This window comes from Gigantopelta aegis, chromosome 6, assembly GCF_016097555.1.
Source record: "Gigantopelta aegis isolate Gae_Host chromosome 6, Gae_host_genome, whole genome shotgun sequence".
Lineage (NCBI taxonomy): Eukaryota > Metazoa > Mollusca > Gastropoda > Neomphalida > Peltospiridae > Gigantopelta > Gigantopelta aegis.
Window position 1 is genome coordinate 49984298 of NC_054704.1, and position 23460 is coordinate 50007757.

At 36.7% G+C, this 23460-nt stretch overlaps 1 long non-coding RNA gene across 2 annotated transcripts; it reads left to right on the forward strand.

Moving 5' to 3' along the window:
- Window positions 1-981: 981 nt before the first annotated feature.
- On the forward strand, window positions 982-13063 carry LOC121374159. Of its 2 annotated transcripts, none has more exons than XR_005958193.1 (5): window positions 982-1100; window positions 1432-1528; window positions 11161-11191; window positions 11661-11775; window positions 12961-13063. It is a non-coding gene; the product is annotated as an uncharacterized LOC121374159 (long non-coding RNA). The 2 variants fall into 2 exon arrangements; XR_005958194.1 differs by having other exon boundaries at window positions 991-1100; window positions 1447-1528.
- Window positions 13064-23460: the final 10397 nt, after the last annotated feature.

Below are 23460 nucleotides of genomic sequence, written 5' to 3' on the forward strand. Positions count from 1 at the left end.
GGTCTTGTTCTGTTCAATGTTCTGACGGATGCACTTAGGTCGTCGCTTGTTATTACTAACACTTCAATACGTGAGGGTTACCTAACACCTGCATCCCTGGTGGCTACGTCTTCCCACCCTGTCAGAACCAGCATGAGATGTGGCTACGGCCTCCAGGTCCTTTGTTCTAGGAGCCGCTCCTGCCACTGGTGACGGATGCTACCATTCTGGTTGTTATTACTAACATTACCTGCTTTGGTTTGTGATGGGCATCCCTGGGAGGAGAGCTTACCAAGGTTGGCCTTATTCTTCAGCCTCTTTCCGGTTTGAGGAGTTATCACAAGCATCTACGGATCTCGGCACCCACCACCATCTGTTGAATGCTGCCCTTGTTTGAGGACAGGTAATGTGAAAAGAAATTGAGAAAACTTGGAGTGTTTTCTCTATTATAGATACATTACCTGTCCTCAAGATTTCATCCCGCCCGGGCCTCCCCGCTTCCTGTTCTCTGTGCGATGCGCTCAGGGAAAAAGAAGGACGTTACAGGCATGTGACCAGAACTAGAGAGCAGTATGCAGTAGAAGAATTTAGGCCATCCCATTGGCTGTTGGGATGTTCGGACCAGACCACTTGCGTGGGGGGGGGGGGGGGGGGGGGAGGTGCCCTTGTTTGAGGACAGGTAATGTATCTATAAAAGAAAACACTCCAAGTTTTCTCCATTTTATATGTACCATCCCACAGACAGGATAGCATATACCACGGCCTTTGATATAGCAATCGTGATACACTGGCTGAAACATGAAATAGCCCAATGGGCCCACCGATGGGATCGACCCCAGCCCGACCGTGCATTAGGCGAGCGCTTTACCACTAGGCAATGTCCCGCCCAGAGCCTTCCAAGAAGGCATCCTGCAATTTGTTGGTTCTTGCTCTGGGAAGTTTAAATCTCTGACTAAAAAAAATAATAATAAAAAATTCTACTTAAAATCTAAAACTGTTTTGTTTTAAGACTCACATTGACCATCTCCAAACCGAACTTCGAGCTGCAAGAGAGGCCCTGTTGGCAGCGTCTGTTGGCATTCAAACGGAGGCATGCTGCTGCAGCACTACCGGCATCATTGGTAGGTAGCACTAATGTTGGGAATCGGTTGGAATTCCATCATTGATCATCGTTATATATATATATATATATATATATATATATATATATATATATATATATATATATATATATATATATATATATATATATGTATGAAGATAAAAATATGAACAGTACATGCATTAAATTTTTAAATTTTTACATTTTCTATGAAGGTTTTTAAAATGTTTCACCTTTTGATTGAGATAAATTTAATTAGCAAATACTTTCTTTTCTTTCTTTTTTGACATTACAAACATGAGATGAATTGTAAAGCCACAGCATTTCTATTTTGCTTGTTCTTTTGTCAGACATTGCCTTTTCAGACAAAGCTTGTCCGTAGGACAATGCCCAAGAGAGTGCTAAGAGAGTGCTGAGAGAGTGCTTGAAGAAAAACTACATGAGATTGTAAGTACTTAAAGCTGCAGTCACTGGAATATTTTTACTATTTGAGTAATTTGAATAGATTATCCAGTTCTGTTTAGTACATATAAGGCCCACCACACTGCTATGGTTTCACGCTTGCTTATCTACATTATCTAGGTCAACTACAAAGGCAGTGGGCATCAGGTCAGGTCAGGTCAGGTCATAGTTTTTTTTACGTGCACAATCAGAGCAAGCTGTTGTAGCGCATGCCTGTCATGGTCACAAGAAAGGGGTTGGGGTGGGTGCAAGAGAGCACCAGCAGCCTGACCAAGGTCGGTAGAGGGCGGGGCTAGTTTTGGTGCTATTGAATATGAAAGTCCCGTAGGATTAAACCAAAAAGAAAGGTTGAGCAGTTTTAATGAAAGAATTTGGGTGCATTTTGAATGGTCCATGAAAAAAACAAAGGGGAGCTACATATAATTTTTGAATTTAGTATATCGAGAGTAGCTCATTATTGGAACCGAGACTGCTTATGGCTGTTGATGGCCAGCTATTCGATTCACTTAGCAGAACACTAATCCAAATGTGATATCAAACAAATTTGACCGTCTTGATTGATTGGACATCTGATAACTCCAAAACATATCCACAGAAGTATGATATATAATTTTATAAAAAATGTTTTACATACGTTGTTTTCGCTTCCTATTTACTGCACACGTTTATGTTGCGCAAGAATATATACCTCGCTGATGTTCTTGCGCAAGATAAACGAGTGCAATAAATAGGAAGCGAAAACAATGTATTATTCTGTATTTATTACATACATACATTTTATTTTTTGGGAAAAACGTTCATGGATTTACTTAACAGTAAAAATCATAATCTGCAGCAGCCTGGTGTAATGTTTCAAATATGATGTGACATAATTTGTAAATCATATATGATGTCAATAACTAAAAGGCGTTAACTCTAGTACAAATTAAAAGGAAGGATAACTGTTCTGAAAAGTTTAATAATTCCTAAAATAATACATCTGTTTATAGCTTTACGTAACCCAAGTGAACCACTAATCAAATATTTAAATACATTAGTCTTTAAATTTATTTGGTACAACAGTACTGAAAAGTTAGCATGCAGTTTAATAACTCAAAACTATAAAGATGGCGGAATTAAAATGATAAACGTAACAAATTACATTATAGCACTTTAAAATGCATGGGTGCGACGAATGATTATTAATAACCCAAAGTGGACTAATCTCTTTAAATCTATTATAGGTATATATCTATATTCAATTTAATTATACATGGCGACTATTTCATTACTTTTAAACTTGAACAAATACTAAATACATTTTGGAGAGATACATTACACAGCTGGTTACAGATACAACAAAAACGACAACCACGTAATATACTGTAAAACGGGTAATATTCGCGGGAGTAAATTTTCGCGACCAGTCAATTATAGCCATTTCACGGTTTGTAATTTTCGCGGCGTTTTTTTTTTTTTTTTTTTTTTTTTTTTTTTTTTTTTAAATAAAAAAATTCTCAAGTCAGTAAAAAAGAAGGAAATAAAGAAGGAAAAAGAACAAATGCAATACTACTGCATACTTTTTAATCCACAAAGATAAAAGAAGTGTGACTGACTTAGCCTAATAGTATTTGACCGATAACCAAGAGGTACAATCACATGCATTTTATCTCGAGATGGCCACTTGGCTCATGCACAATGAATGACTGTAATCTCCCATAAGTGTTCTAATTAATAAATTTCAGTTGTTGAAAACGTCTCATCTATTTTGTTTGTGTACACACATTCTCAAAAGTACCAACGGATTAAGCTTACGTCAAGACATCGGAATGAGTCGGTCATTTCGATTGGTCAGATAAAACTAGTAGGATGTACTAATTTCTAAACGTTTACTTACGAATTAATATACAGAATTGACTTAGAAAATGTTTGTTAAAAAAATATTTTAGCTTCAATCTTCACAAAAGTTCTGTAACGTTAATATGGCAGGTTCAATTCTACATTGGTTAAAAAAAAAAAAAATGCTAGTTAACCTGAAACTGTCGGTTTATCCGACCCCTTAATGTGTTCAACGATTGAAGATGTTCAGTGTACACAGGCCGCAAATGATGCAGTTGATAAGTTAAACTCTGTAACAAATCGGAAAAGAGTGGCTTGTGAGTGGCTTTCGTGAAGCTGGTCTTCTAGTAGTAGTAGTACTGATTTGGAAATGTTTTTTTTTTTTATTATTATTTTTTTTTTTTAATTCTCACAGCTATTGATTGGATACTTACCAGTGTTGATTTTGATTTTTGAAACAAATTTGTGAGTAAATGAAATGTGTTAACCTTATTTTTGTTTGTGTTTTTTTTTTTTTAAAGATGATACTAGTATTAATATTCGCGTGAGTTTAATTTTTGCGGTCAAATTAAAATCGCGAAAAACGCAAAAATTACACCCACGCGAATATTACCCGTTTTACAGTAGATGACATTTTAGGTATTAATATTTGGTACAACAGTAAATTATGTATAGATCCAAAAAAAAAATTCTATAAAAAATATCTTAAAACTGGTATCATATTTATAGGTGATCTATTGAATGAACAAGGAGACTTCCTAAAATACGAGGATTTCATAGCAAAATATCACATACCTACAATTTTTTTTGCAATATGCTTCATTAATAAATGCTACTAAATCTTTTATACATAACTTAAACAATTTAATGGATGATATTTTTACATCAACTAAGCATGTTGTTAAACGACAAAAGTGGCAGCAAACATATATACGATATACTAAATACTAGAATAATAAAACCAAAAGCACAAATAAAATATGCAAATGAGGGGTTTATATATAATATACAGGAAAGGGAAACGTTTTATACTCTCCCTTTCTATTCCATAGCGTGAAAGATACATCTTTAGCATGGTTTCAGTATAGAATTTTGCACAGAATCCTGGCGACTAACAAATTCTTACATATGATCCATTATATTGATTCTAAAGAAAGAATGAAATGTTTTATTTAACGATGCACTCAACACATTTTATTTACGGTTATATGGCGTCAGACATATGGTTAAGGACCACACAGATATTGAGAGGAAACCCGTTGTCGCCACTTCATGGGCTACTCTTTTCGATTAGCAGCAAGGGATCTTTTATATGCACCATCCCACAGACAGGATAGCACATACCACAGCCTTTGATATACCAGTTGTGGTGCACTGGCTAGAGCGAAAAATAGCCCAGTGGGCCCACTGACGGGGATTGATCTCAAACCGACAGTGCATCAAGCAAGCACTTTACCACTGGGCTACGTCTCGCCTATATTGATTCTAATGCTTGTAGCTTTTATAGCAATTATTGAGAAACACTAAAACATTTATTTTTTAAGTGTGACAAAGTTCATAATTTATGGTAAGAAGTAAAATCATGGATTCTATGTAAAACAGGAAACGAAATCAATTTCAGCAAAGATATTGCCATATTTGGTATAACTAATAACAAAAACAGTAGCTTCATAGATTGGTTAACTATAAATATCAAGTATTATATCTACAGTATGCGTCACTAGAAGAGAACTACTAGCTATAGTATTAGCTATAAAACACTTTCACCATTACCTGTATGGAGTGAAGTTTTTAATCCGCACAGATCATGGATCTCTCCGATGGCTGCTTAATTTTAAAATTCCAGAAGGACAAATAGTTCGCTGGCTTGAGGTCCTCGGAACATATAATTTTGAGATACAGCACCGATTAGGACGGCAACATGGAAATGCGGATGGCCTCTCACGACGACCATGCTTAGAATGTAAACATTGTGAACGTCAGGAAGATAAAGAAAGAAAATAATTTTCTAACCATACTAAATGTACATATGAAGAAACAGAGTTGAAAGATAATAGAGTGATATTTGCTATTGCCAGACAAAATGGAAAAGGAATGAAAAGAACCGCAGAAAGACTGAAAATAGTTCCAGATGGGAATTGGTCAGTATCGCGCACTAGTCCGGATGGTGTGGATGAGACTGAAATGAAGTCACCAAGTAAAATAAGTGCACATTCCCCTTTTAAAAATATTACCTCAGGTAAATTCTGGGATGAACACCTCAGATGCGCAGCTGGTCCGTTTTCGTCCGAGAGAAGAATCCCGGGCGATTCGCTCAGAGGCCTATCCTTAAGCATAGTACGTTCTGGGAATGATAGACAAGGAACGTCCTCGCTTGTGCTTGGGACGAAAGACCAGGAGCAACACCTGGCACAACCTCTAGACTATCTTCCATCATGGAAAACAATTCGTAAATGGTTTCAAGCTGAAACCAAAGAGGAGATAAGAAATGGGCAAGCAGCAGATGTCGATCAAAAATCGAACACAGACTACTTGTCAATAAAAAGGACAGGAAAGAAGTTTCAAAAGAAAGATCAAAGATTAGAAGATATTTAGATCAGTGGGATAAGTTGCGAATGTACGATGGTATTTTATACAGACAACAACCTAGTGGAACTGGCCATTCTACGAAGTTGCAACTTTTATTACCAAAAGTATGGAAGACCAAGGTCTTAGAAGGGTTACATAACAACCCAGTGGCTGGTCACTTAGGAGTGGATCAGACAGCAGCACGTATCAAAGAGCACTTCTACTGGCCAGGTATGGATGAAGATATCAAGAAATTGTGCAATGAGTGTTTAATTTGTCAAGCTCGAAAGAATCCACAGAAAATAGCAAGAGGGAACTTGAAGCAACAGTTAATTAAAGCTCCACTTGAAAAAGTTGCTATGGACATAGTAGGTTCATTTCCTCGAAACTAAAAATGGATTCAAATATGTATTGGTAATCGAAGATTACTTCACGAAATGGACATGCGTGTATTCTATGAGAAATATAGAAGCCACAACCATAGCGAAGATTTTGTTGGAACAGGTTATTTGTTACTGGGGAATCCGACAACAAATACACACAGGCCAAGGAAAACAGTTTGAGTCTGAACTTTTCCAAAACCTTTGTAATATTATGAAAATAGTGAACAGTCGAATGACGGCCGATCTAGAAAGTGATGGGTTGGTTGAAATATTCAACAGAACATTGGAAGATATGCTTTCAAAAATTATTTCACCTCAGCAGACAGATTGGGACCTAAAACTTCCCTTGGTAATGATGGCATACAGATCTTCCGTCCATACAAGTACAGGTTTAACACCGAATATGATGATGCTAGGTAGAGAACTGCCATTACCAACTGATTTGGTTTATGGTCCTTTGCCAGATGAAGAAGACATATTTCTTGATCCAAAAGATTATGTAGATGCCCTACAAAATTGCATGTGACAAGGTAATGAATGTGCTAGAAAGAAACAATTGGTGTCTAATAACAGACAAAAGAAAATATACAGCCGCAAAGTGCATCATAATACATGTACATACAAAGTCGGTGATGCCATTTGGTTGGTAAATAAAAAGAAACAGAAAGGTATATCACCAAAACTTCAGTCGAGATGGACTGGACCATACCTGATAACAGAGAGAATAACAGATCTTTTATATAAAATAAAGAAACGTTCCAAGCATGCTAGTAGAGTGGTTCATCATAATAATATGAAGCTCTATAATGTGAAGGAAAGAGATAAAGATTAAAGAGATTTAGTACAGGAAAGAAATATAGATTATTGTAGAGAGGTAATGTGCAGGAAAGAGATACAGATTAGAGAAGTAATGTACCGGAAAGAAATATAGATTAAAGATATATGGTACAGGAAAGAGACAAATAATACAGAATAAAGAGAGTACAAATATTGGGGAAAGAGTTTATAAGTTACAGTGGCCACCGCTCGACATGAATCACACAACACCAGATATATTTTGTCACACTATATATATATTGTCTGAAGCCCGAGCCAGGTGGAATTATCACGCTGTTCAGTGACAGCAAGCTGTGCTAACTCTGCTGACTATTTGACTGTTCCCCAATGTGGTTATTTGGTGCATAAAGCAGTCTAGTGAACGGTTTTTCTGCTCGATCTGGCTGAACTTCGACCATGTTTTTCGCTAAACGTTTGCAAACTATTTTGACTGGATCCTTAAGTGGTAATGCGATTTAACGTGTAGTATAAAAACTAGTCTAGGAAACGTTACGACAAACGACTTTAAAAACTGTATTGCTGGAAAAAATTGGACAAGATCCCCAAATTGATCATGTTTCGATGGATTTATGCATATTTAGAAAATAACATTTGGATTTTTTTTACTATTAATGCATTAACTTGAATTTAACAAGTTTTATCGTTTTGACCACAACCATGTATCTTGGCCGAACAATTTAATAGAAATGCCACATCACATTACTACTTCTGATTTGCCACTGACCATTTTTAGTATATAAATTGTTCCTGTCATGTTTGAACATATCCTATTTATTTTGAACATTATGTATTTACCAAATTTCCAACAGAACATATGAACCACTACATGAAGATTAGTGTGACGGTACATGCTCTTAATTTCTTTTCGCCTGTGGCGATATTAATTGTTTTAGAGGGTCGTGTGTACTTGTTACGTAATACTTCTGCGCGACGGTCCTCGATCGGTACGCCTAATACACACCCTTAGCCAGGTGCGGAGGCCATGTGGCGAGTAGTTACGTAAAACCTCTGCGAGTGCGGTTTTTACAACCGTGATTTGGCGACGATGGCGTCAGTAAGTCTGACGATCAGAGAGAAATAATACCGCTTGCACGCGGTGGAAATATCAGATGATAGGGGGAGGTACCGCCTTGTACCCCCAGGCGAATTTCTGATTTATAATAAATAGCGAGTTTTTTTAGAGTTATGAGGAGAACGAACTAGGAAGGCTCCAGGGGATCACGGACGTCGTCCACTGAACGATCTATATTAGTTCAGACGGGACTTTGGTAATTATATATTTTCTGCTCTGTGTATAACCTTGATGTGATTGATGTGACTTTTAAATATTTTAATACTGTATTATACCAATATTCTTTAGACAGTGTCTTCGGTCATCTGACGAAGTAAATCGTAGACTTTTTGTTCTAACATTATACGAGTATTTGGTAATATAAAGCTTAGCCAGTCATCCTAGAAGACCTAGGTAAACTGTAGGTTATTGTCTTTATTGTGATAGGTACCAGTATTAATTCTGTGTTACAAGGTTACTGAATGAGTAGTTAGGGTTAATTAAAAAATTAACCCGTTAGGAATAGAGCTGTAATTCCTCTATTAATTAAGTTCCCCTGGAAGCGTCTCTAAATTATCACACGTTACTGAACGAGTAGTAAGGGTTAATTAAAAATTAACCAGTTAGGAATGGTGTTGTATTTCCCTTATTAATTAACTTCTCCTGGAAACGGTTCTCAATTATCACACGTGTGGGTGTTGTGTCACGGTGAAGTGATTCGCATATTGTGTAACTAGACACCTAGAGATTAACTAATTAAGTGATCAGTTCTGGGTTGTTATTATTGTTGTTATTAATTAACTACTACGGCTGTACATTTGTCAGCGTAGGTTAATACAGATTCCAAAGTGTATTGTGTTTTGTTGTGTTTCTAGTGAACTTAACGTGCTATATTACATATACTTTATATAAGATCGTATCTCTGATCATACCTAGAGACGAGACATACTAGGGTTTAACAGCCTGTTACAGAGAGATCTAATAGATATACAGTTAGGAGAGATATTTTGATAATCGTGTTTTATTCAGTTACGGGAATTATAGAATCCCCGTGACAATTAGTATAGTGATTTTTACTGTGCCGTGCGCCTTTATTTGTCGGTCTGGCTACCCATCCATTCATTTGTTTCTTCATTTATGACGCCACAAATATGTTGGTAAATTAGCTAGTTGATTGTTGTGGTCAAATGTGTTCGTAAGTTAATTAACTGGCTGTTGTTCTCAAATGTGTTGGTAAATTAGTCGGTTGTTGTGTTCAAATGTGTTAGTAAATTAGGTTTCTTCTACACCCGTTGGTGAGAAAATCATGTGTTATTTTTTATAACACATAGTTGTTTACACACGTACGTGTCTTAATAATTTCAAGACATACGACTGTCTGCTCCTAGGTGATGACCAGGTCACCAGTGCCATACGTCTAATAAGAAAGCACGGTAGAAGCTGATTACACTGTGAATTATATTATAGTTAACCTGGCAATCATGGGTCTGTAACACGTATGGTAGCTACAAGTACAAAGGGTTGTAAATATTTTTCAGTCGAGAAAGAGTTTAAAATTTCCTTAAAACCTGTTTATTTGAGGATATGTATAAAATAGAATAATACATTCGTGTCCGCTAGATACAATTTATCTTACAACTCGTTGTTTAAAAACATCAGACCGGTTTTGCTCGTTAGATACATTTTAAAACAACTTGTCAAATAAATGGTATCTAACGGCCACTCAGGTATTATCCTCTATATCATAATTGCTTGTGCTCAAATGTGTTTGTAAATTATTTAACTGGTTGTTGTTTTCTTTTAGCAATATGACGGCAATGTTCAAGAGCTACAGGTAGGACTACTGGTAGGTTCTTATGTTCCATTGATAAAACATAATGCATAGATTTGTTTATGTTTATGTAAATACAGTACAATACTTTATTACCTCTTACATTGTCAGAGCACACAATATATACATAAAATAAATTGTATAAAACAGACAATACACTCACAACATACACATAAAATAGGTGCAAAGACATAAGTTAATTGAATTTTTTTTTTAAATTAAGAACAGTTCTTAAAAAAAACGTTTTTAACCAATCAGGAAGTTTGTTTTGTTTACCGACACCACTAAGGCACATTGATTAATTAATCATCAGCTATTGAATGTCAAACCTTTGGTAATTCTGACTTGTAGTCATCAAAAGAAACTCACTACATTTTTCTTAATGTAGCCAGAGATAATTTATATGCACTTTCCCACAGACTGGAAAGCACATACCATGGCCTTTGCTAAGTTGATGAGCACTGGTTGGAACGAGAAAACCCCCAATCAGTAGAATGGATCCACCGAGGTGGTTCAATCCTGCAATGCCCAAGCACCTCAAGCGAGCACTCAATTGACTGAGCTAAATCCCACCCCACCAATCAGGAATCGGTTTTCAAATGCATATGGCAGAGTTATCAACATTCACAAATTGTAATGTAACAATGTCACATAGTTGTTACACACTTACGTGTCTGAACAATTTCAAGACATACGACTGTCTGCTCCTAGGTGATGACCAGGTCACCAATGCCATACGTCTAATTAGAAAGCACGGTAGAAGTTGATTACACTGTGAATTATACTATAGTTAACCTGGCAATCATGTGTCTGTAACGCGTATGGTAGCTACAAGTACAAAGGGTTGTAAATATCTTTTAGTCAATAAAGATGTTAAAATTTGCTTAAAACCTGTTTTTTGAGGATATGTAAGAAATAGAATAATATATTCGTGTCCGTTAGATACCATTTATCTCACAACTCGTTGTTTAAAAACATATCGGACTCGTTTTCGCTCGTTGGATACATTTTAAAACAACTTGTGAGATAAATGGTATCTAACGGACACTCATGTATTATTCTCTATATAATAATTGATTGTGCTCAAATATGTTGGTAAATTATTTAACTGGTTGTTGTTTTCTTTTAGCGAAAATAACGGCAATATTGAAGAGCTACAGGTAGGATTACTGATAAGTTCTTATGTTCCATTGATAAAACATAATGCATAGATTTGTTTAATTAGTTAATAAAAATAAAAAAATAATTTAATGAAGAACAGTTCTTAAAAAACCCATTGTTAACCAATCAGGAAGTTTGTTTTGTTTAATGACACCACTAGATCACATTGATACTGATTTATTAATCATCGGCTATTGGATATTAAACATTTGGTAATTGTAACATATAGTCTTAGAGAGGAAACCCACTACATTTTTCCATCAGTAGCAAGGTATTTTTTATATGCACAATCCGACAGAGAGGACTTTAAATCTCTGACTAAAAGCTAATTAAAATATATTCTTTGATGGGTCGTCTAAAATTTTCTTTTCATGTTTTAAGACAAATTTTTCATAAAAGGGGAGTAGATTTTCAAGAAGATATCCTGCAGTTTTGCTTTTTAAGATCTAAAAACTGTTTTGTTTTAAGCTTATAATTGAGAAACTTAAACAAGAGCTGGCTGTAAAGGAGGAGGCCCTCATCAATCGGGGTGCGTTGCTGTCTGTGGGGAATCAGACTGAGGAACTGGCCTGCTGCACCACTGGTAGGTAGCACTAGTGTTGGGAATCGGTTGGGAATCAGTCATTGTAGAATCGGTATGCACCAACAGATCGACTTTAGCGTTCACAGTCTGTTAGCATTACATCAGTTATAATTACAAATGAAGAAGCAGATCTAATCTTTACAAGGTCAAATTACTTATTATTACCCATATGGTTATAAATATCTTCGTACATATCAAAGTGATACGTCCCACTAGAATGCCAAGTGGGACGTAACACTTTTGACGTCACATGATGACGTCATCAATTAGCGCACTACAACCTTACAGAAAAGTCAACGAAACGAGATGAGTGATATAAAATTAAGATCGATTGTGGGTAATAAATAGGATATAAAACTCGCTACTACCTCGTGAAATAATTTTCATTCGGGACATAAACATGATACGAAATGGAAGCTCGTTTAATATCCTATAATTCTGAAGCTCTAAACTTTCTCAAAAATAGAAAAACGATAATGTCCTGGCTCGGTAGTTTCACTGATAAACGTGTGGTCATAATGTTCTTGTAAGTATGAACAATGAACCCTTTAGGTATCTTCTTCCATTTTTAGTTAAACTGATTTTAATCAATCCATTAGTAATTTCATGAAATTAAAATATGAACATTATTAAAATTTAAAATTTTAAAATTTTTTAATGAAAGTTTTAAAAAGGTCTCATCTTTTGACTGAGGCAAACTTGAATTAGCCAAGATTTAATACAAGGCCAGCTGAATGACTGCCAACAAGACATAATTATAGGATATTAAACGAGCTTCCAATTCGTATCATTTTTATGTCCCAAGTGAAATAATTTTTAGTTGTCACGAGCTTTAGCGAGTGACAATAAAAATTATTTCATGAGGAACATAAACATGATACGAAATGGTAGCGAGTTTTATATCCTATTTATTACCCATAATCGATCTTAATTTATATCACTCAACTCGTCTAGTTGACGTTCCTGTTAGGTTGTAGTGCATGGGCCAGTCGTTGACGTCACGAAGTGTTATGTCCCACCTGGCGCACTAGTGGGACGTATCACTTGGATATGTGCCAAGATAGATTTAACCATATGGGTAATAATTAGATCTCCCTAAACTTTTCATGAGTCTTTTTTGTGTATGACACCTGACTTTGACCTCATCGCTGTCCAATGACTGAAAATTCTCCTTCATATCAACAGGTTTTGTGTGTTGTGCCAGCGAGGTGCTGTACTCTGCTCAGGTCGACTGATTCCCCAACACGAGAAGTGTGTCAAGACCTCATTAGTGAGTTACATAATGTTCTTTAATAACTGATGTTTATGTGTATATTTAAAGCAGAATTGCTGCTATAATTCATATTAAACTTGAAACAACTACCAATATGTGCAAATTGGACTCCAATAAGTGTCAGAATCGTCCAATATTTTATGTGTATTGGTGTCCTACTTTTACTTATTGGCGCCCAGCTCTCAATGAGGTCAGCAAGAGGCGAAACATTACAAACAAAATTTAATTTCAAAAATGTTATTTTAATAGCATTTTTATCCAGTTTACATGTTGAATGTCACTTTCGTACCATTACGCTCAACCACGAATTGAACACAACTTTGTTGCACGGCGTTGGATGCATCTGTTGACACTACTGTTGCATTATTGGATCGACCGGCCTGTTGACGAAGAGGAGTGCTGTAAGGGGGTGGCTTCAAACTGTTGGTGGTCGCGAAAACTTTTTGTTGTACCACGTCATCTACCATTTTGAGCAAATCGTCGCTCGTCCTTTTGTACCTGCAAATGAGGATTAGAAACATGTAATTTTCTTCTATGCTATAAAAAAAACCCTGAATAAATTACTTTTTACAAGACACCCTTTGAATTATTGATATTTTGCAATTGCGTAGTTAGCAGAAAATTCCTAACTTGATATATACATGTACGTTCTATAATTATAATGTCCGAAAGGCTCCATTACAACCGAAAACTGTTATACGGCCCTTTAGCTGAGGACATCAATGATACTTACCCTCGAATAGCTGAAGACCTATGACCAGTCCGTTCAGCTATCAGTTGCTCATCAATGCCACATTCATACAACCGGGTGGCCGTCGTGGCACGAAGGGAGTGATTGGTGTAGAACCCATTGAATCCGGCATTCTCACAGAGCCGCCTGACAACTCCTGATAGAAGGTGTCGCCCAACGGGAACAGAACAGTACCATAAACCTTGTAAATATTTCGTAAACCACTGAATTCGAAATCACTATTGAAGTTGAGTCACCAGACCTATCAACCTTTAGTCAAAGAAAGCAGGAGGTGTGTGTTGAAAAAGCAGGAGATTTTGTCAAAAAGCAGGAGATTTTTTAAATTCACACAATTTAACCCAAAATCGCAAGATTTAAAAACAACATTATTACAATAGGTTATATGAATACTATATAATGTCATATATACTTGTTAACCTTAGATCTTTGCAAAAAAAAAAAAAAAATTAAATAATTAATTAACCATTTTATTTTTTATTTTTAAAGTTTAAATATTATTATGATTTAATACATATTTTAAAAAACCCCAAATATTTTATCCAAAAATGTTAAGAACATGAACAAGAAACAAATTAATTAATTAGTACATTTACGGTATTACACTTACAGCCTTACAGGTTGCGTTACATTATCATTTGTGGTTAGTGTACCTAAGTACCAAAGACAAATTTATATAAATCTTAAAAATTAATATTCAGTTTTTACTATAATGAGGAACGGTGGCGTGGTACTTATTTGAAATCATTATAATGATGCAATAAACATTGAATTTTCATTAATGATAAGTAAAACCTCATTACGGACATCGTGTGAAATATACAGGAATTATACCCATTTCCGTGAGTAACTTTATGTCAATGTCAAACACAACATTTTTTAATTGTACAAAAATAATTTCTTGAAGTGTACCCTTATAACCAACATTTTACTGCACAAACATACAAAATTAACTGACACAAGTATGTTTATACAGCTAATTGATCTTTTCGTTGTCTTGCTGTGACATGTGATTTTAACATGCATTGTGTATATCGCTGTCAACTCGGGAGTCTGGCAGTTCAGATTTGTCATAGTTGCATTATGTAATCCAGTGGGAAGACATTTTACAATTCAGAGGTGTTATTAGAACTAAATTGGATAGTTTTTTTTATATGGCAACACTGAATGTCAATACACAGCCTGTTGAATTAGCGGGAACACGCTTCGTAGCCATTACGATGACAACAAACATAATAACACGTCATTTTATAAACTCCATGTGCTTTTTTTAACAATATAAATAGGCTATCCTACAATTCTCACTTCGGCAAAGGTTAAACAGTCGGGACAATTCGGCCTGTTACATTCTCAGAAACCGAAAGTAGTCGACATTTTCCGAATGAGAAAAAAAGGCAGAGTTACTTCCCGTATGATATTTTGACAAAAGAGGATCGATTTTTTATATGCTTACAAAAATGTCATTTAACAGGAGAAATTGTCTCCCGCACAGGTGAAAGGAGATTTTATCAAATACCGGGAGATACTTAGTTGACATCCCTGCCATTTTGTCTCAAAAAGCGCTGTAGTGACATGAGTATTTCACGAATAGTGTTACCATGATATTCTTTGCCTTTTTGGTTTCTAATTTCTGTTACAAAAAAACATAGCTCTCTATTCAAATCCGTAACGGGCAGATTCAGAAGACTTTTTCCAAAATCGGAACACACACCCCCCAAAATCTTAACTGCAACATTTAACAAAAAAAAAACAATTCACTAGCCGTTGGGCATGGCAATAGTAGTTAATTACTAGCCCAACATTGAATATCACTAGCCATGAAAGTGGGGCTACCATAATCTAGAAGCCATGAATGGTAATGAAAAGTAAATAAGAAGTTTATTTTGATTAACGACACCACTGGAGCACATTGATTTATTGGATGTCAAACATTTGGAGATTTTGACATTTAATCTTAGAGAAGAAATCCGCTACGTTTCCATTAGTAGCATGGGATCTTTTATACACACCATCCCACAGACAGGATAGCATATACCACGGCCTTTGATATACCACTCCGCTCTTGGGCCGCCCATCACATAAAAATCCCCAATATATAGGCTAATGAAAAAGAATTAAAAACATTAAACGAGTTTAGATATATTTAAGGTGAAATGAAACATTTATTAATCATCGGCTATTGGATGTCAAACATTTGGTAATTTTGACATATAGTCTCAGGAAGGAAACATGTTTTCCATTAGTAGCAAGGGATCTTTTATATGCACTATCCGCACAGACAGGATAGCACATATCACAACCTTTTATATACCAGTCGTGGTGCATTGGCTAGAGCGAGAAATAAATGAAACACAAAACAAAACAAAAAACAAACAAAAAATATCTAGCAAGAGCAAAAAATAATAATTAAAGGGACATTCCTGAGTTTGCTGCCATTTTTAAGATGTTATCGACTAACAGAAACTTTTTAACGATTGTAATTGCATATCAAATATATTTTTCTGCATAAAATATTAGTGGTTGTATATTAAAAGTGTTTCTGATCGTTCTAATATTATTACTAGGTTAAATTTCATTTTATTTCCTAAAAAAGATTTTTTCGTACGTACGAAATTATTTTGAAGACAAAATCCAGTTTGAGCTTCTTACAAAATTATATTAAGACGACCAGAAACACACTGAATATACAGACACTGATATTCTAAACAAGAAAATATATTTAACATGTAAGTTTAATCGTAGAAATATTTTATCAGTCGGATACATCTTACAATGCAGCAAACTCGGGAATGTCCCTTTTAATAAAAAGCAACACCGCTTTTTACTCCATAAGTAATAATATTAAAGTATGAGTTCGACCCGTACTCCTTTTCAATGGTTAAGGCTAGTTTTAAGTTTAGACTTAGAGACTTTAATATAGAGGGGTACGGGTCGAACTCTTTCCAATATTAAATATAAATTAAAATAAATTTACTTACTCAAACACCAAATAACGATATCCACAAACACCTGAGTGTTGAACATTGACCGGCCTACACAAAAACATCGCTGTTTTGATTCTGTATCCATTGCATCTGTGTGAGTTCGGTTTTTAGCTGATAACATTGTCTTTACTCCGAGTAACACCGCGGAATACTCTAGTTAAGTTCTGTCGTAAGTGGTGAATGAGCACGTTTCGTATCGCTCCGATCTTAAATCGTTGACTGATTTTATATAGCAAGCTCGCGTCAACACACAATAAACACGGAAACTGCGAACAAGTTGTGACGTAACGGCTGGACACGGCCCATTTGATTTCCCGTATGCCGCATGATTTGGCCTACCAATGTATGGTGTCGTGGTTAAGCTATCGGACATAAGGTAGATGGGTAAAGGGTTCGCAGCCCGGTACCGGCTCCCACTCAGAGCGAGATTTAACGACTTAATGGGTAGGTGTAAGATCACTACACCCTCTTCTCACTCACTAACAACTAACCCACTGTTCTGGACAGACAGCCCAAATAGCTGAGGTGTGTGCCCAGGACAGCGTGCTTGAACCTTAATTGGAAATAAGCACAAAAATAAGGAAAGAAAAAAAAACCGTAGTTTTTTTTTCTCTCGTATATCTGTATATATTGTACGAATAAACTGATGTCATCTTGTCATTGTAAGTGCTCTAGTGGTGTTGTTAAACAAAACAAACTTCAACTTGTCATTGTAAATATCCATTGTACAATAATCCCTCATTGTAAATATCCATTGTACAATAATCCATCATTGTAAATATCCATTGTACAATAATTCCTCATTGTAAATATCCATTGTACAATAATTCCTCAGATATGCTTGACAGCTTGAGTGTACTGAATAGTTTCAAGAAGCTAGGCCCTATAGAATATCTAAATATGAAGTAGGCCTAACCTGTAGACCTAAATTGTGTGAGAAAGAGAAACAGGTTTATTGAGAGTGAATGCATTGATAGTGTTATGCTTCATATACACTACATCAGCTTGACGGGCCAGTGGCGGATCGTGGCTTTAATCAGGGGCAATGTTTTAAAGGGACTGTCCTCAGTTTGCAGCCATTGTAAGATGTGTTTGACTAATGCTAGACTCATACTACCAAATGTCACTTCTACGACTGTCCATTTGCTAGTCTGAGCGCTTTTAGAACTCGATTCTCGTCGTATAACCCCATTAGTTGTTAATCTGAGCGCACCCGTCGTAAGTCTGGAGTTGGGGAAATTAAAACACAGCCGTCGAGTTGGCCAACTTTCTGCTGGCAGTTGGTAGTCTGTGCCTAGTACAACAGAGCCTTTTTTGCGATTAAAATTACATATTAAATACTTTGAAAATTACATAGTAAATACATTTAAAATTACATATTAAATTCATTTCTTGTTTAAAATACCAGTGTTTGTATATCTAGTGCGTTTGCGGTCGTGTGCTAATGTTGTAGCAGTAATTTTTTTATTTTATATTGTAATATATATATATACATATATATATATTTTTTATTTTTTCGTACGTAAGAAATTATGGAAAGGTAAAATCCTGCAGTTTTAACATTAAGATGACAACAAACGCCTTGTTTATACAGACACTCATATTGTGAACAGCAAAATATCTTTAATATGTAAGTTTACACATGAAACATGTAAACATGTTACAATGGCACCAAACTCAGGATAGGCCTACTCTCTTTTAAATTACCGGGACACCGCTAGACTAAGACGTAGTTATTTCATTATTCTATCTGTTAAAGGGACAGACCCTAGTTTCTAAACACTACAACATATTTTTCACTGTTAGAGCCGTTTATGATAACTGAAATCAAACATTATTTATATTTTATTGTTTAGATTATCCATGTCCGTACAACCAAAGTGTTTCTGGTCATCCTGGTGTTTGTAGTACCAAAAATTGCATTTTTCATATTTCTAAAAACGCACGTTCGTCTGAGAAGTAGCGGTTTATTGATTCGAGTTCTAGTCTATTTTTAAGGATATTTCCTGTTCTAAATGAGTTACAGGTTTGTAATTTAACTAAACTTAGTGTTTATTTTTTACGGGTTAAAACTAGGGTTTGCGCCTTTAAGCCTACCTTTATTATACATGTAATTTGAATTTAAGAAATATCATTTCTAGGAAGAGAAAGGACTAAACAAAAACAATAAATTGAATATAAATTACAACACTAAACAAAAACGCAAAAAAGAAGAAAGACTTTGCTTCCCCTTACAAACATCAATCATCCTAGGGAATCCATGGAACTTCTATATCTCACCCCTAAATCGGCGCCTACATGCAATACATTTTTTGTGTGGAGTAACAATGTCATCTGTTTCGCAACATTCCTGCATTACATTGTTACCCTCCGAAAGTGTTTCTATACCTGTTGTTAGTTAGTCTGTGTACATGTGTTTTCATGAGTAACAATGAGACGTAAAAACAAAAATAGAATATCCCATTTTATTCCTGCCCAGCACTAAGGATTAGTCACTCAAAGAATTCCATGATCCACGAAAGAAAAGAAAAGAAAAAAAAGAAAGAAAGAAAGAAAAAAAAAAAAAAAAAAAAAAAAAAAAAAAAAAAAAAAAAAAAAAAAAAAAAAAAAAAAAAAAAAAAAAAAAAACCCCACCCAAAAACCAAACCTCAAAACACACAAACGTTTTTCTATTAAATATTTATTCATCTATTTATTTAGGGAAACATGATACCTTTAAGCATTGTTATACCTAGATTAAATTAATACGGGCGGAGGCAGAAAAAAAAAGAAGTAAACTCCTGGGACACAGTAATGTAGTGGGAGTGAGGTGTGGTGTGGGGGGGGGGGGGGGGGGGTTCCAGCTAGACGAAAAGAGCGATTACGACCCTGTTAAGATGTTGAGACTGGAAAAGAAAATAATCACGGAGGACAAAGTTAACCATCAGTGGGAACATTCTCTGGTTGTTGTTTCAACAACCCCCCCCCCCCCCCCCCCCACCCCCAACCCCACCCCCAACCAGTGTCCCACGACTGATTTATCAAAGGCTGTGGTATGTGCTGTCCTATCTGTGAAAAGAAAATGCATACAAAAGATCTCTTGCTTCTAGGTAGTACAATACCAAATAACTTCCGGCTGGGTCAAAGTTCGAGGTGCACCGAACTTTTGATAGAGAAGTGAACACCACAAGTCCTGTGATTGGTTATAAATGTGAGTGTGTTGGTTGTAAAAAATAATAGTTTCATCTGCGTAAAATAAATGTGCAATTTTATTTCATCTAGTACCAATGTGTCAAGTAGCCTTGTGCTTGAAACCTGTAAAAAAAAGTACTCAAATTTTGTGCGAAACTAGGGTAGTCATAGACGCTACCCGTTATCTCAGAAACGAGCAGCTTGACCCCCATTTTTTTCTGATTCACTTCAAGTGTAAGGGGTGGTAGTATTTATATCCGTGGCGTTTATGTCGGTTGATACGTTGCAGGTAGGAGTTTTAGCCGTATATGTTACTATTGTCGTCTATGGGATTTGATTTGGTAGTGTACACCCTATAGTGGAAAACATTTGGGTTTCCTGTAAGATTACATGAGTCACGATTATAAAATGTTTGACATTCAACAGCCGATGATTAATTAATCAATGTGCTTCTGTGGTGTTGTTAAACAAAATAACCGTAACTTTTTTATTGCAAGCACTGTACAACACACCCCCCCCCCCCACCCCCACCCCCAGAAAACCCCAACCCCAACCCCAAAACAAGGAAAGAAAAAGAAAAAGATCCTATCATACTATTTAGGTACATTATCGAAAACATTTAAAATAAAACATTTAAATAAAACGTACTACTTTTAAACAGGCAGTTGTTATACTGGGTGGACTGTATATACGGTGGACTGTATATAGGTTTGGACAATGCAGATCATTTGACCATATTTAATAAATAAGAAAGATTATAAATGATGAAGGTTGATTTCAAACACATTCAAAACTATATATTGAAGTGAAACTTAAAAAGTGGAACTTTCTTTCTCCAGGCGCGGATCCAAGGGGATGGTGCTGGGTATGCGGATCCCCACACCTAAAATTTGAAGTCCCCTCCACCCCAAAAAAAACCCCAGGGTTCAGCGCATATATTTAGTGGTGAACAATTAATATATGTTCAAGTTGATATATTTCTGTGGAAAATTACATTACAGACAATACGTGTTGATGTACTTTTGAATACTGAAGTTGCTATTTTTAAACATTGTACCCCTTCCCTGAATACTGCAGGTGCACCACCTCCTTAGTAAAAATCGTGCTTCCGCCCCTGTTTTGTGCGTCTTCATATGAATAAGTACTTATTAATTAAAATACATAACTGTTTTCTGCCAGCTTTAAGTATGTGATATTGGATGGTGTGCCATAACAGCGTTTTTGGATCAGTGGATAAACTATTAAAAGTGTTTATACACGGTTATTGGAATACCATTCTGTTTCGATGGTCTTCGCATTAAGGATGGATTAGAAAAAGAGCTTTATTAAAAGTGTTTTGACAGGATTGAAAGTGGGATGTATTTGGAATAGCTTACTTTAGTCCGCGTGGCATTCCGGTATGTATTACGCGGAGATTAAGTTACTGAACATGGGTAAAAGAAAACCCAACCACAAAAACATATCTATATGTATATGTATATGTATATGTATATGTATATGTATATGTATGCTTTATTCCACTTTTAGAGATTTCGAACAATACATATTATTATATACTCTTCAAAAGAAGAAACGCAAAACCACATTGTCGTAACATTTGGAGAATTGATTTAATTATTGAATGGTGAGTCCGATAATTACCAAATGTTGGAGGATTGTTCACAATTCACTCTAGTCCATTGTGAGTAAGTGATAGGACACACCACCAAGGTCAAGGTCATCTGGAGTCAATACCGGGTGTGGCCTCCGCGTGTGTTGACAACTGCCTGGCACCGCCTGCCCATTGAAGCAACCAGAGTACGGATGACGTCCCGGGGGATGGTGGCCCACTCGGCCTGCAAGGCTGCTGCCAGCTCGGGCAGGGTCTGGGGCTGTGGTTGTCGCTGTCGGAGGCGTCGGTCCAACTCGTCCCATAGATGCTCAATTGGGTTCAAATCCGGTGATATTGATGGCCAAGGAAGGACATTAATGTTGTTGTTCTGTAGGAAAGCCGTTGTGAGACGTGCTGTGTGAGGCCTGGCGTCGTCATGTTGGAACACTGCGTTCGCCATAACTGGAACGATGTGTGGCCGGAGGATCTGGTCAATGTAGCCCTGTGCATTCAGGTTGCCCTGCACGTGGACCAGGTCAGTTCTGCCAGTGTGTGAGATGGCTGCCCACACCATGACACTACCCCCGCCGAATCTGTCCACTTCCTGCACGCAGTTTGCCGCATAACGTTCACCACGACGCCTATACACGCGACATCTTCCATCATGACGTCGGAGCAGAAATCGGGACTCGTCACTGAACCACACCTGTCTCCATCGCAGTTGAGGCCATTGTCGATGAATCTGGCACCACTGCAGTCGGAGTCGACGGTGTTGTGGTGTTAAGATGACACCTCTAACTGTACGTCTGGCACGAATTCCTACCTCACGTAGGCGGTTCCGTACGGTCTGGTCGGATATCCTGCGCAAACCTGGTATTGCTGCGGCTGTGGGGGTGGCAGTAGTCAATCGTTCCCGAAGGTGGCGTACCCGGATGTAGCGGTCCTGCCCGGGGGTAGTGACCCGTGGTCGACCGGATCTAGGGAGGTCACGTGTTGATCCATGTTGCTGGTAACGGTCCCACAGTCTGGAGATGGTGCTTGGGGACACATGGAATGCCCTGGCAACGGCCGTTCTGGATTCGCCTGCGTCTAGTCGGCCGATGGCATTGTTTCTCTGCGGTTCACTGAGACGTGGCATGTCCTGGATTGTCAACTGTCGGCCAGATACAGAGGCCAGGCAAGCGAACACCCTGCACTTTTATACTGTCGGTGTTCATGTTGCACGTGCAGACAACGCACGTGCAGTGGTGACATGGTTTGCACGTGGCTGCGTTTTTGCGAATATTCACATTTTGAAACTTTATTTTACAGTAGCTGCGTTTTATCGAATGTAACCGTGGGAATGTGTTTGGGACATGCAATGACCTTATATTCACAAAGCATGAACCGGTAGGAAACATAAAATCGGAGTTATAACCCATTTGTACCCTTTTGCGTTTCTTTTTTTGAAGAGTATATATACATAATACATAATGCACAATGGATTATACATAATAGTTGAAACAAAATACATCAATCTAATTAAAATTAGCTCCACTATTACATGTGGATCTAACAGCAGTCAGTTGGAGCTCATGTCCACCAATCAAAACCTTACTTGCAGAATCCTGCCAGTGATTTAAAAATAATTTGAAAATATTCCGAATTATCCTGAGGGTATACGATATGTTTCATGTGAATTACGAATGCCTTATTTAGACCAGAAGAACTAATTTTAATCGGATTGCGTAGTCTCCAATGTCCAGGTAACATTTCTTCAGTAAATAATAATTTAAATATTGACCAATCACACTTCGCATTTTATAACGTTATTTGGGAGCATACAAATTCTAAAAATATCGGGCGAGTCTATTTTAGTGGCCGCAGTACAGCGAACCATACCAATACGTACGGGATAGGTTATCAGTCTTCAATTTTA